Source organism: Camelus ferus, chromosome 9 (genome assembly GCF_009834535.1).
Source record: "Camelus ferus isolate YT-003-E chromosome 9, BCGSAC_Cfer_1.0, whole genome shotgun sequence".
Taxonomy (NCBI): Eukaryota; Metazoa; Chordata; class Mammalia; order Artiodactyla; family Camelidae; genus Camelus; species Camelus ferus.
In genome coordinates, this window is record NC_045704.1 from 50864863 (window position 1) to 50880386 (window position 15524).

The 15524-nt window shown below is 38.2% G+C and overlaps 1 protein-coding gene across 1 annotated transcript in view; it reads right to left on the minus strand.

Moving 5' to 3' along the window:
* LOC116665817 overlaps nt 1–15524 on the minus strand; it is a 417325-nt gene that overhangs the window by 141358 nt on the left and 260443 nt on the right. The gene's annotated exons all lie outside the window — the stretch shown is intronic.

Here is a 15524-nt window from a genome sequence, read left to right on the forward strand (position 1 = left end):
TAATATTATAAAATCTTGACTTGCCAAAATTCCTAAACAAATTGGATGATGGCTTTCAGTTGCATGAAACACCATTGCATAATTGGCATAAATAGACTGTACATATTTATCTGTATGAAGTGACTTTGAATAATGTGTTACCTTTGGGTAAATTTATTTTCTTCATCAATTCATTACCACATGTGATCTATTTCAGATAACTGACCCAGTGTGCCTAGCTACTACGTTAATTTATCAAAGTATTTATAAATGAACTGTCAAATGGTCGAATGAAGGAAAAAGTCTGTTTCTTTTGTTTTGTCTCTGTGTGTGCAGAGATAGAGAGAAACACAGCGAGGGAGAGGGAGGGAGAGAAGGAGGGGAAAAAGCTGTGGAACAAAATGTAACAATTAGTGAGTTTGGCTACAGTCATTCCTTGCACCATTTTTAAAACATTGTTTTCAAGTCTGAAATCAGATCAAATTTTTAAATTTAAACAATAAGTTTTTTCTGTATAGCACAGGGAACTATATTCAGTATCTTGTAGTAATCTATAATGAAAAAGAATATGAAAACGAATATATATGTATATGTATGACTGAAACATTATGCTGTACACCAGAAACTGACACATTGTTAACTGACTGTACTACAATTAAAAAAAATATATATATAAATATAATTTTTTTTAAATTTACGAAAATATCTACCATTGAAGCTCTTTTCTAGAGAAAAGCAACAATGCCAGTCACCAAGTTACCTTTCAAGGAACTAAGAAAAAATAGTAACACTAAAATAAAAGAAATGGCACAGTTTTACCCAGTAACATTCACAACCGGGAAAAGGATGCTACAGCATTGAAGAGTATAAAGTCAAGTTCAAGGCTACCTCAGAAGGCAACTTCAATAAAGAGAAGTAAACATTTGAGGATTAAGTAAACACTGAGGCTATTTTATCAGAAAATAAAAATGTCTCCACAGTGAGTTAAGGAAAGATTGGAATCCTGGGGTCCCCTTTGTCCTCCCCAGACCCCTCCTGCCCATTGTCTGTCGCACCACCCCAACTGGAGCACAACTCAGTCTCAGGGATAAAAGTAAATGTTCACAAAACTGGAGGTCCTTGACCACATGCACTGAATTCTTAAAAGGAAAAGTAAGGGACTGAACGTGAGCTGGTCAGAGAAGTAGCAAAAGAACTAATCAGTCTTCAAGTAAATAAAGACTCCCATCATGTGTGACCAAATTGAAAAGAAGGTCATCAATTTTAAATTTCCCATCATTGCCAAAAGGATCTCTGTCCATCTACATTAATGGACAGAATGTAGAATTTGGAATTAGATACCTTTAATTAGAATGCTTGTTCCTTTGATAATATACTTTGTGGGCATCAGCTTGCTCTTCTGTTATTAAATTTAGGGAGCAGTTTCTAATAGCAGAACCATAATAGTAGATGATGACAATAAAAGCTTGCACTTCCTGGGCATATGGACCATGCGCCAGCACTGTGCTCATTAATATGCACGGGTTATCTCATTCAATGTTGTTGACATCCCTATCAGACAGTTCAGTTATTCCTTCCATTTTACAAGTGGGTTAAGCAACTTGTCCAAGGTCACAACTCTGGTAAGAAGCAGAGCTCGAGATAAAAACCTAAAAATACATGGCTCCAAACAGTCAACGTGGACTAGTAGTTAGGAGACACCATTGATGGAGCTGTGTTCCCCGGGTCCAAATCCTTGCTCTGGTATTTTGTAATATTACAGGGTTACGTGAGTCATTTAAGTTCCCTGTGCCTCAGCGTCTTCAAAATAATAATAGCAGCTACATTTCTTATGAAGAGTAACTGAGACATAAAGTATCAAACTTAGAGTACCAAATACATAATATATTAAGCTAATACGTAGAATTTACATTGCAATATATAATATAAAATGTATACATTACAATATAATGTATATTATATACTATATTGTGGAATACATAATACATATATAACAAAAATATAATACATATTTTATTCATTTATATATTATATATACATTATATACATATATATTACATATATATTATATATATATATACCCACACCTACAGAGAGAGAGAGAGAGTGTGTGTGTGTGTGTGTGTGTGTGTGTGTGTGCGTGCTATGTCTGGAACAGAACCTACCTAGGATGACACAAGAGTCTCGTAAGAGTCACCTACTATTATATATAAAATACATGACACCCGGTAGGTTCTCAGTAAACGGTATAATTCCTTGTAATATAATAAATTCATTGAGAACAGCTGCCTAATTTTTAAGTTGTGGAAGCCTGAAAGAAAGAGCTGCAGCTAGAAGGATAATACTACACAGATTTACATTCTTCCAGTGCATTAGTTTAATACCTATTGAACTAAATGCAGGAGCCCCAACATACAAGAATGAGCTTGTGATTAAATAAAAGGTACAATAGGCAGTAATTGTTTTGAATTCCTCTTGATGCTTTTAAAGCTCTTTAAATGTACCCAACCACAGCACGCTAATTTTAAATGATCAACTCTTATAGAGTAATTGGAGTATAGTCTTAACTCATTTAATATTATTTACAGAGCTAAGGGCTTCCACATCAGCTAAGCACACAGACTTTTATGGAGCTATTTTGCAAATACTTTGGAGTTTTCTTTTTAATACCTCTATATAATTATAATTAGTTCAGAAGGCCTAGTAACACTTTGAGATAATTGTGCATAAATTAATTGCTAAAGGGCACAATTAACTTTTTATTAACATTTGCAATAATAAACATTCAACTTGGTTTCTAATATTTCATAAATTATGTTCCATATTTTAATTGCTCCTATATTAAGTTTTATTACTTAATGTCCTTGAATAGTTGCCTTGGGGACCAAAGCAAGCACTCTAACATGCTTAATCCAAGAGAAAACCTCCATTCAATTAAGACAATATGAGTCAGACAAGCCACTGACTCAAATCTCCAACGTCTGTCGTTGACAAGGAAGAAGAGTTCACTCATAGGAAACTTCTCCATGGGAAGACAATGCTGATGAAAAAAGTAATGTTTTCAAAAAAATTATCCAACTTACCTCTTTAGGGAAGATGAATTTTTTAACTACAAAAATTAAGCATCACCTTAGAATTACCTTACATGCTAATGTGCTCAGTCCCGAATGAGTATTCACCAAGGACGTGGTAGACATGTTCATTTTTAGGGCTCTTGGTGGAAGCCATCCACTACTTTGAGTAAGCCCCTCATTAACAAAAATTGTACATCATTTCTCAGAGAGGAATCCTCCAGTCCCTTTGTTTGGAGCTATGGATCTGGCTCCAAAATACTGGGAACCAAGCATGAGAAGTGAGAGAGATGATGTCTCAATGTTCATGTAGCGGACTTTCACATGATCTTGCTATGTTCAGTGAAACCCCTCCAGCTCACCCTCATTTCTACCTGCTGTTTCTGAATCCAGAGACTCTCTTTGAGGATGTTAGTAAGCCTTTAGATACAAATCCCCTTAATCAGAGGGCATTTCTAAGACTGGCTGATATAATGATTAACTGTATGTTTGACATTTGGATCTACTCCTCCAGTGGCTCCTACGAGGTGTCTTAAGCTAAGTTACTCCAGGGGGCCTTGAGAAGCGGTGCCTACATGCAAAAGCTCTTTGAGCTCTACTCAGAGCAGAACTGGAGGATTCGCAGGGAACCTCCTCACTACAACCTGGGCCATTTATAGCAGGCATCATAGACAGGACTGCTCTGAAGGGGAAGATGACAGGGAAGCTGGATCCCTTGGGACCACAACAGAGGAAGATGAACGCGGGACCAGGCCAGGTGTGTGAAGGGCCCTGGGAGTCAAACAGTAGAAACACGGAGCAGAATTCGCCACCTACAGCCATTTGGGGGGATGCCACGAAGGCATGAAATGGTACTCTTTGGCAAGTCTGCAGGTTTCAGTATACATTTAAGTGAAAAAAAAAAAAAAAAGTTTGAAAGTGTACATCTCTGAAAAGATTTCCATTACATACTCTTACATGAAAAAGGCAAGTTGCAAAACTCTGTATATTTTGCTTTCATTCTGTGTTAGAAATTAGTTTATATGTACGCATGTGTATTTTTAATGCAAAAGTAATGTCTTCACTCTCAGGAGAGGGACTGGGATTGGTGGGGGTAGATGAGGAAGTGGAACCTTGCTATTTTTGACTTAATTATTTTATCTTTATCTTATATTATTTTACTTTATTTTATTCTTCAAAATCATTTCTGTCCAAGAGAAATATAATGGGAGCCACATGTGGGAGACACATAGATGATTTTGGATTTCTAATAGTCACAGTGAACAAAAAAAGAAAAGTGAAACTTATCTTAATATGTATTATTTAACTTTATATATCAGAAGTATTATCTCAACATATAATCAACATAAAACATTACCAAGATGTTGTACATGATTTTTTTTTTTCAGACAAACTTTTTGAAATCCATTGTGTATCTGACGCTCATAGCATCTCTCTGTTTGGATTAACCACATTTCAAGTGCTCAACAGTATCTGTGGCTAGTATATCCCAGATTGCACACTGCAGTTTCATATTGTTTCAGTTATAGGGAGTATATATTTTATAAAGAAATATTAATAGAAACATATACTAAAAATGGTTGTGTCCTAGTAAAGCAGCTAAATGTTCTAACTACTTTATTTTTCTATATTGATCAGAATATATCTGAAGCAGATGACTTTCTCATAAGTTATCTCATTATGTTAATCAAATCAGATCACTTTCTCGTCAAGGTGTAAACCACCTTGATGCCAAATAATAGTATCACTTTTAATCTCTTTCAACTTAAGTAAATGCTTGACCCCATCAACATGCACGGTCCTCATTAATACTGATAAATATTGAAGGAGGAAAAAATCCCAATGTCTGTGCCTCGTAAATAGCATTTTACAATCTTAAGGAGGCGGAGGCAAGCGTTGTTAGCCAAAGCAACACTAAGGTGCTATGGAAGAAAATCTGCCAGTCCCAGTCTGAGATGGAAAATGTAACAGGGGGGGATGGAACCTGGACCAGAATGGGCAGAAATACTGACATGCCTGAAATATGAGTAGCTGGCTTCGCAATTCACAAAAAGACAGTTAATCTCACTGTGCATAAAAAGAAAAACTCCTCGACATTCTGCACTGAATGTTCAATAAGAACAAATACGACCTTCATTTGTTTTCCCTTTCTGTGAATTTGGCTCCCGGCAGAAAAAGTCACTACGACATCAAGACTCTTCTCCCAGGCGCCCAGAGCAGTCTGGAGCTGCTGTTCTGGAATGAAGAGCCATCTCCTTCTCCCTAGGAAATGCTTTCTTCCCTAACAGCAGTGTGAAGCTAAGGAAAAATCAAGGTAGAGACTGGTTTCTTCAATCATCTCCAAGAAGCTACTTTGTTCCCAACTCAAAGCACTGTATTCATCCTGAAAATCTTATGAAAACAGAAATTTCAGTCTTCCTCGAGTTCCCTCCATTTCTGCACTGAAGCCCACTTGACTCATATTGCAGGTGGGTGACCCCTTACAGTCCCCGTCCACACGCACTCCCACAGGAGGCTCAGTGCGCACTTACACACCCACACCCATACCGCACAAAACGCACTCACAGGCACAAACGCACTCACACAGACTCACACACGTATACAAGCACCCACGGATATTAGGTATCAGACTCCAACTATATCACTGTTTTACTGAGTCACTTTTGCTTGTCAATTGAAGACTAGAGCTTGTTCAATATGTAACACAATTTTTGTTGTTATTGTTGCTTATTTGTGTTTATTTTTCTTCTTGGTAATATTTTCCATAGGGTTTTAGTTTTGCTGTCATGCTAGCCTACTTGTTCTATTTTTTAAGCATAATAGTTGGGAGGTAGCAAAATTTTCAGCCTTCAAAAAAATCTTAGCATATGATTCAGTGTTTTTTTTTTTTTAATGTAGCCGTCTTCTCATCATATATGTGACATGTCATTATATATATAAAGCAATATCACTTATAACTACACATATGATATACACACACACACACACACACACACACACAACACCAAGAAGAATAAAACAATTCTAGTCAACTCTGAATGCTGGCAAGTTGGAGGCATTTCTTTTCCTTATATCTGTTTTTTTTCAGAGTAAAGAAGAAAAAATCTGTTCTTAACTTGCACATAAAAACCCTTTCAAGTCACTTTAGTGGCATTAGCTTGCACTGCTATGCAAAAAATCTCTGATCTTCTCCAAAGAAGCTACTTTATTGGAGAACATGACAAAGCTCACCAAAATGTACAACACAAACAATTTCAGAACACTGTGAGTGACGTGCCATTTTTACACACTGTTGTTGAAGCGTGATCTGCATCCATTCTGGAGTTTTCTGTGTATCGTGGCTTTATTTTCATCAATGCTTCTCTTTGGATCCTCAAAGGACTCAGTGGAAGCAAGTGGTCTTCTCTTTCAGACAGAAGGATGTGAGAATGACTAAGCCTCTAAGGATGATTTTATCTTGTTAACTGATGTTTTGCCTCCACTACACAAATGGCATCAATGGGGATATTCCTACTCATTTCTGTGTCGCTTCCATATCTTGGTGAAACTTTCTGCCACAGTGAGATAGGACTGCGTGCAGGTAACGAGGGATGAATACAAGGAGCCAGACTCGGTTGGCATGACAGTTTGTCTGACTTTGTTGAATGAAGTCTGTCTAGGAATTTCCCTCTTTCTACCAAAAACCTTTGCCAAATTGCTATTTTATATCCACGTATATTATTGATGCTGAAGTGGTCATGGAACATCCCCACTCCATTCATCTGGGATGTATTTCTGAGAGGCTTTCAAAGACTTTAAAGAAATCAGGTTTGTCCCACTTTTATTCAAACAAAATAGCCTCCCTTTTAGACATGGAAAAGGCGAAGCAAAATTCAATAAGGTCATATTGTTTGGAGTCTAAGACCAGTAAGCCCATTCAGGAGGTAGAAGATAAAGGAGTCCAGCAAAGGAACTCAGTGGGCTCAGAAATAATCTTCACAATCTGAGTTCTGTAAGCTCTGCCAAGGGCAACGGCAGAACCCCTGGGCTAGACGACTGTAGGATGGCAGGTAAATCCAAATTAACTCCATCATATCTGATCTTACTAATCATTAATCAGAGACATTAATATATTCAGAACAGTAGTGATTAAATAGACACTTCCCCCTAGCAAATGTTTTTCTACATCGTATAGTGAATTTAAAAATATGTGTGTGTATATACATATATTTTAAATATATAGGCTATATATACAGATAACATACTGCCTTACTGACTTTGCTGTATAGGATGGCATGAGAGGAATGAAACAAAGAATGATAATGTGGATTCTACAAACAAAAACTATAATGCTGTTCTCCAAAGCTATGATTATATAGAGATACAGATGTAGGTATAAATAATATTCAGATATATAACTGATATATGTACCTATCTGAAACATACAGAGTCAATATAAATATATATACATTCTGCAATATATTTTTCATTCATTGCACCCATCGTCACCGTAACTTAAAAACCATTGCAGCCAATTCTCTAGTAGAGAAATAAATGTTTTTCTGAGCACTGGCTACATACAAAGCATTGTTAAGATTTTCTCCTATGTGATTTCATTCAATTCCCAAAAATTCCTACGAGCAAAATGGTAGGATTAGGAACTCGGTCAACTCTCTCCCCCAGCCCCCAGCAAAGCAATCAATTATCTGTTGAGAATTAATTTGAAAAACCATTTTGATCCTCTGGAAATTTGTCCTAAGTAAAAGGAGAAAGATTCTCTCAACACAGGGGAAGCCCTTATTGGCAAAATGAGCTTAAACACAAATTCTGAACAAATATTGTCTGAACAATGAGCAAATATGTTCCTGACTCAGAGGGAACTTCCAGAAAGCAGGTTTCTGGATGAAGTGGCCTGTGTTCCTAGAAGTCTGGAAAACTGTGTGTGGCCAAGCTTGTGTCCTCCCAGGAGCAATCAGAGAGGGGCTTCCCAAGTTAACAGACTCTGCCTGAAGATAAGGCAAAAAGCCTAAATCCCCAGAGCCATGCCAGTGTCCTGCAAGCCACAGGCACACTCAGTCACAAAGGGTAAGCCATCTAATTGGCAGAGGACTTACGGACCACACTGGGCCATCACTGGCTTATTCTACCCAGGGCAACCCAGGTGGCCAGGCTCAGCAGTAAAAACAAGGGAATGAAACAGTCTGAGCAGGGCCATGAGAAGATGCACACCTGGGGCGGGGGGAGGGAACAGACCTCCCAGAATTCCTTCAGCCAAGTCATTACACCAATAAACAAACAACCGAGCAGGAAAGAAGCAAGCGATAAAAACAGCCTTTGAAGGGGCCCAGACTCTCGACAGCCTCTCTCCAGGAGCACGCATTACGGAGCTCTTAGATGGACCAAAGCAAAGTCAAGTGGCAAGTTCTTTCTCCGTCCCCAAACACAAAAGACCTGCAGCTCTAACAGTGACTCAACCAGATCAGAGGTGACGGAGGGGAGGTTTCCCTTCCGTCTCTGCTCCAAGTCCAGAACATGGCCTTTGTGCAAGCCCAGCCACGCCTGCTTCACCTTACAACTCAATCCCCGCTTTCTCTCCTGCTGGGAATGTTTCTGTTGTGGTTCAACTTACATTTTCTTCAGACATTATACCTTCATTAGCTAGAAAAGGATTTGGGTTAAAAACTGCATTTTAACTAGGAAAACTTTTATATTAATGTTCTGTATTACATGACTATATAAAATACTTATTTTATATATAAATATATAATTTTAAAAATTATATATAAATATATATAATTTTAATTATATAAAATTATGTATAAATATATATAAAATATATAAATTGTTTTATTTATATATATATATATACATATATAAAATCAAGAAAAAATTTCTAACTAGCCTCCTAATTACACAGGTATCAATTACCCTGGCGAGTATAAGAAACCTATCTGAACCCCTCTTCTGAGATTTATAGACCTCTCTGGCACACTGAGCTGAAATCCTAACATTTTTCTTTCTGCACAGTGCTTAAGGCCAATTTCTCTGGTCTATTAATTGACTTCTAGAAAGGAAGAGCAAATCGTCCTTGACTGCACGAACACCCCTGGTTTTTTTTCAATGAATGCAAATGGAAGATTTTGAAAGTTTGGCAGTTTGCAAAGACATGATTCCCCAGACAAATTAAAGATCGTCAAAGCTTCTTTTTTTTTTTTTTAAGTTTGATTTTTTGGGGGGATGTGATCTTGGTTGTAATTATGATTCTGACACTGTTTGGCAATCATAGGCAAGATAAATAATCTCTCTAGACACACTTTTTTCATTAATTAAAAAAGTGTGAATTTGATGTAGGAAGGATAAACCAGATGACCTCCAATACTTATCCAATTTCAACAATTGATGATTTTGTAATTTAATATGAACAGAGTTAACACACTCCTCCTCCTGGACTTCTAACAGACATTCCGACCATATGCTCCACCCGTGCTATGTGCAGCGATCCACTCTAGCACTGACTTGACTGTACTGGAATTTTGTTTTGTATTATTTACTATCCCAGTAGCTTGTTAACATCTTAAGGCCAAGGTCCAAGTCTCCTGCTGTTTTTTTCTTTTTTTTCACTTTCATGTTCCAAGTTCCATACATGTAGCCTTGTACAAAGTGATTCGAAGCATGAGATTAAGTGAACTGAAGGAATTAATCAATTAACTGATAGTATGAAGTTTTAAAAATTTGTCTATTCTGGTTCTTAGTTTTTACTTCAGAAGAAGAAGTGTATTAGGTGTAGCCTTACCAATAAGGAGCCACGTGAGGGACATGCCCTAAGTCAGTGTTTCCCACCTCAGTACAATGTCTCTCAAGCCCTAGAATTTCCCAGCATATTAATCTAGATGTTACTTTAAGGGTTTTGATCCTCAAGAGTAACTTGCAAAAATGCAAATATCTTGATAAGACAGGACAGAAGGCGTTTATTAGCAAGTGCTCAAAGTGGGGCTATAAGCAAGAATGGCATGGGGTGAGAAGAATTCTGGGTAAGGCAAGATAAAGAATAGGGCCATTTCCTTACTTCATTCCTTGTTTGTCTGTCTACTAAGTGTCCGACACATATTGGAGCCTTGTCCACATGCATCTTAAGGGCTGGTGGAGAATAGAGATTATCAAGCAATTAGTCCAACCACAGAATGATGAGTGCTGGGTTAAGTAAGCAAAGGGGTTAGAGCAATCAGGGAAAGCTTCCCAGGGCAGTGACATCTCAGGTGAGGTCTGCGGAACTATAGAAGTTAGTGAGATAAGAGATGAGAAGAATGTGGTCCACTCAGAGCCAAAAAGGTACACAAAGTAGAGTGTTGAGTAGCTAAATATGTAAGATTCATGTTGTACCATTAAGGAGAGGAGAGGATGGAGAGGGAAGAGTCTAGAGACTTAAGCAGAGGTCCTTCGAAGTCAGTGTAAACCAGATAAAACATAGAAACCGCATAAAAGAATTCCATCTCAGGATCAAAGAGTATTCCTAGTTTTAGCATCCATTAGTCAATCTTGCCTGCAATGCAAAGATGGTTACTTATGATTTTTATAGCCATGGTATTTGAAACTTCCCTCTTAAGTTAAAAAAATAAAAGGGCTTATGGGAAAAATAAGGTTCTTGTATCTAAATAACTTTGTGGCCAGAATACAAACAAAAATACGTTTGTTTCTGTGGAGGTAAGTTTTAATGTCCAGGCAGGAAGGCATGCAGCCAGAGGCTGCCGTGGTGGATACTACCAACAGTTTGGTAACACTGGAAACCCTCTGCTTAGAGCAGGAATGGCAGGTGCTGAGAGTATGCAGATGAAAATGCTGTCTGTCAGGTGTCCCGGGAGGCAGAGCAAGATGCTGTGGGTGAAGGCTGCACCGGGCTGGCTTTGGAAAAATTCATTTAAATCATTATGCTAAGTGAAATAGACAGAGAAAGACAAATACTGTATGGTATCACTTGTATGTGCAATCTAAAAAATACAACACACCAGTGAAGGTAACAAAAATGAAGCAGACTCACAGATACGGAGAATAAACTAGTGGTTACTGGTGGGGAGAGGGAAGGGTGGGAGACACAAAATGATTACATGAAAACAGGCTCAAGGAAGAATCATACAATGTGGGGAACACAGGCAATATTTGCAGTAACTATAAATGGAAAGGAACCTTTGAAAATTATATAAAAAGTAAAAATTTAAAAAATAAATAAAACTAAATTGAAAAGATTTCAAAGGAGGATGTTCGTTTCTTCTTTGCTCACTGTTATCTTTTTCAGGTGACACCTGGAATCCCTGTAGCCATCACACAACATAGGAAGGGGGGCTGGACTGAAGAGCAGAAGACAGAGTAGAGAGACAGAAAGCACCAAGGTCCTTGAAGATGTCAATAAGAGGTGGCCCCATCTAGCCTGATGCCCACAACCCTGTTCCCGACAACTGTTATGTCAGAAAACCACCTCCTCACTGCGTTGGGTACTATAGCAAGGATATTGTCTTACCTGCAGCCCAAATCATCCCCAGTGACAAAGGAAATCTATGGTAACCTTAGTGAAAGGAGTTTCTGAGAAGCAGCCTCGGGGGGGCCCAGGTATGTTATGAGCCAGTATGGTCCTTGCCACTTAGAAATTATCTGATTTCATGGGCCATATGCAAGCCAGGAGAGAGATAAAGATAGAGACAGTAGATAGGTAGGTGGAATGATGGAGGGAGAGATAAATAGATGTCCAATATAGGTGAACCTCAGCTAATAAAACAATTCCTCTTTCTCTTACCTTAATTTTATAAAATATTTACAAATAAACACATTAAACATGTATTAAATTCTACTTCACTTTGAAGGATCAACTTTCCTGTGTTCTTAGTGGTTCAACATAAGGTTTTTATGGAATAGGAGGGAAGATCACAAACCGTTCCTCCCTTGTAGAAGTCGGGGTAAAATTCCAGCCCTTTATGCTGCACACCAGCGTGTCCCAGTTCCTGTTCTCTGCAGGAATCACATCACAATCCCTACGCTGCTATGACTGTATCCTTGCTCTGTGGGGCACAGAGTGGCAGATGAAGCCAGACCAAGCCTAACTGTGTGAATTAGCAAGTCAAATAGGTTCTCTGGCTTCAGGAAAATCAGAGGTGTCCTATTTATTTCACAATTCTTCTTTCATCCTTTGAGATCCTAAACGTTTATATTATATACATATGTATATTATGATTTAAGGAAATGAGATAGTTTTAGATATCATTGTGGGAAAGATCATAACGTTTAAACCACAGAGTTTTCATTTAAGTAGCTATTTTTGTTTGGGATGACAAGAGTGATAAAAATGTAAGAATGGAGTAAGATAAAGGTGTTTTTTTTGCCAAGAATCTGATGAAAACCAGCAAAGAGCACAGCTCTCATTTCAGCCATCCACTCCCTGAAAGTGCAAACAGCAAACTGCCCAATTATTTCGGAAGCAAAAATGTCAGTTAGATGATAAAAGCCCAAGGAGATAAAAAAAATACAATATGTTTTTTTTCTATAAAATTAATTGTCATGCAATCACTACAAGTAGTTAACTGTGATATTTTGTTACAAAGAACTTTCTTTTATAAAGATTTCAGGGATTATGTAGTACAGCCATCTTTCGATTTTCCTGTGTACTCTACAGCGTACCCTCTCAGTGGTCACTTAGTTTAAACCAAACAAAAGGAATCACAGAGGTAAAGAGAAAGCCAGCGGTTTCTAAGCCTGGCTTCTAAAAAGAATCTCGTCAAGCAGTGATGATTTGTGCTGAATTTTCAAATACTCGATAGAAATGTTATTTTTTACATCTACACCAATGGCTTATTAATAATTTTAGGACTGACATGAGACTTAAATCTTAAATGATAAAGGATCACAGTCAGGTTAAGTTTACAAGATACTTCCTCCAGGAGTTGAAAATTAGAAAAAAAAAAAAAAGGAAAAACAATAGTGATTAATATTTGCATAGCATCTCAAACTCACAAACCATTTTCTCAAGCATTTCACTCATCAAGGAAACCTAATTAAAAGAAGACAGTGCAAACCAAAGAGGTAAGTTTCTCAGTGGACAAGTTGGGACTCAAATACCATATTCAGAACCTGAATGCTGACTAACTCCCAGGGCAAAATCCCAGTAGTGCTCATGGCATGGAATTTAATAATTTAATATTTTAATGTTACCTAAAATAGATTTTTCCCTTGCATAATTTCCCAAAGACAAAACATGAGACTAAATTACATTAAAGGGGGGAGGGTATAGCTTAGTGGTAGAGCGCATGCTTAATATGTTCAAGGTCCTGGGTTCAATTCCCGATACCTCCACTTAAAAAAAAAAGAGGAAACGGCAAATATAAGACTATGCTTCTAGAAAAAAGCTATTTTTAAAAAAAATTTTTATATTACATTAAACTGCAGAAATAAGGTAAGCCATTTATTGCTATTCTCTCTGAATTGTCCTTTCAAGCCCGAGTTTCAATCGTGGGACTTGAAGAACCCAGAGGAAAATGGGATTCTTGGTAACAAGTGTAACAAGCCTTAATACCCACCCTCCGGCCTCCCAGACAGGAAGACTGAGTTACCACAACCCCTGTCCTGCCCGTGCTTTGGTTTGCTTGCTTTGCTTATGTATTTATTTGCTGCTGCTATTATCTGCTGAGCCTGTGGCCACCAAAGCCAGGATTCTCATCACACTGCTACACATGGAAGTTCTGCATACACCAGACCTGCCTAGGGAAGAAAAGATGATGCTACAGCACAGCTGGGTGGAGTCAGTGCCTTGAAAATGTCAATCTTATGATGCTGGGGTATCCCAAAGAATCCTATTTACAGCAAATGGCTGTTGTCTTCTTGAGGATATTTGTGCTGGCTTTCGGTAGGAAAGGAGCAAAAATAATGCGTATTTAATGCATCTTTTCTTTAAGGGTAATCCAGTTCTAAACATACAGGTAAGCATTTTTAAATATTTGGTGAAAACTGTAATGTGGTAGAATTTAGGATACTGAATAGATGATGCTATCACCTAAGGATGGGTATCTTCAGTGAACAAATAGCCCCCAGACGTGAAGACAATAGTCTCCTTCTCTCCCTCTCTGTATATACATGTGTTTACATACACATATATATACACACACACTTATATACATATATACACACACACACATATATATACACACACGTAATGTGTAACCTCAAATCTTCAAAAACTGACGCATCGTTATGCAGTTGGGAAGCAGTCATTTCATTATTTACATTTCACTGGAAAACACAACATTGTATTTTTGAAAAGTATTATATCTAGAGAAAGGATGCGCATGTCACAGGAAACCAAATATAGCAGGCTTCTCATTGACACATACAGCTCTATTCAAAGGGATTCAGAGATAATTTTCATCTGTTTCGTCTCCACAGGGGTTTTTAAAATATTTTAAAATTCATGGGAATAATCAACACTCAGAAGAACTACATCTTTGGCAATGAAAACTACACTGAGAGGTTTTAGAGCCTTTGCAAACTGCCACTTGAGCGTATTATTTATGAACTCTTTGCTCTTTCAAATTGAGAACAAAGCAATTAACTACAATTTTACACCTTCAGAAAGACGAAGAACACTATCTATTATAAACCCCAAAGTGTATTGCACTTGATTTTATAGTCGCATCATGTGGAAATTTCCCTCTTATTCAAAAGAAAGTTCAATAGCGAATCTTTTATTTTGTTCACTGAAAAGGGGCAATGCGTACCAATTTTACTCTTAAGAAAATAAACGTTAAGAGGTCCCATTATGAAAATAATTGCGAGCCCAATATTTAAGAACACAATATACTCAGGCAGATTCTATCAAGCAGGACACACGTGCGTGGGTTTGTTCAATGAAGTGACGAGAGTTTTGGAAACACGTGCCTTGGTAAGTTGCACACTAGTGAGTGAGCACGAGCATTCTGCGTGGGTCAGACACCGAGCTAAGTGCTTCATGGAAATTCCTTAACCCCAACTGTGGCCACACTGCACTGGCCCTCCCACTAACCTCTCATGCACTTGCATCGGGGATTAGGGAGGGTGAGCAGTGAACTATCAGTGACAGGTGGGAAGGCATGGATTTGAACCCAGGGAGTCCAACCAGAACTTGAGCCCTTCCCCCTGTGGATGCCACACTACCCAAATGCAAGTAGGTAGCGGGTGCTGTGAATAGCCCGACCAGCTCAGTGGCCTGATACCAATCACCAGCTCAACACATGGTCCACCCAGAAGGAGGACCCCGATGTTCCTTTTGGATGCCAACAATAAAAGTCCCCAAATGACTCGATTTTCACACTTCAGAGCATCTCAGAGAAGGAACCACAATTGAACTTCTACCCCCGTGTTGTTTAGCTCTCCGTATTGTCATCTCTTTCTCCCTGTCCCTGCTGCCTGGACTAGGCCCCTGTTGCCTCCTCCTGAGCATGAGATTCAATTCCATTATCGTCTGTCTTCCTTCAGTCTCCT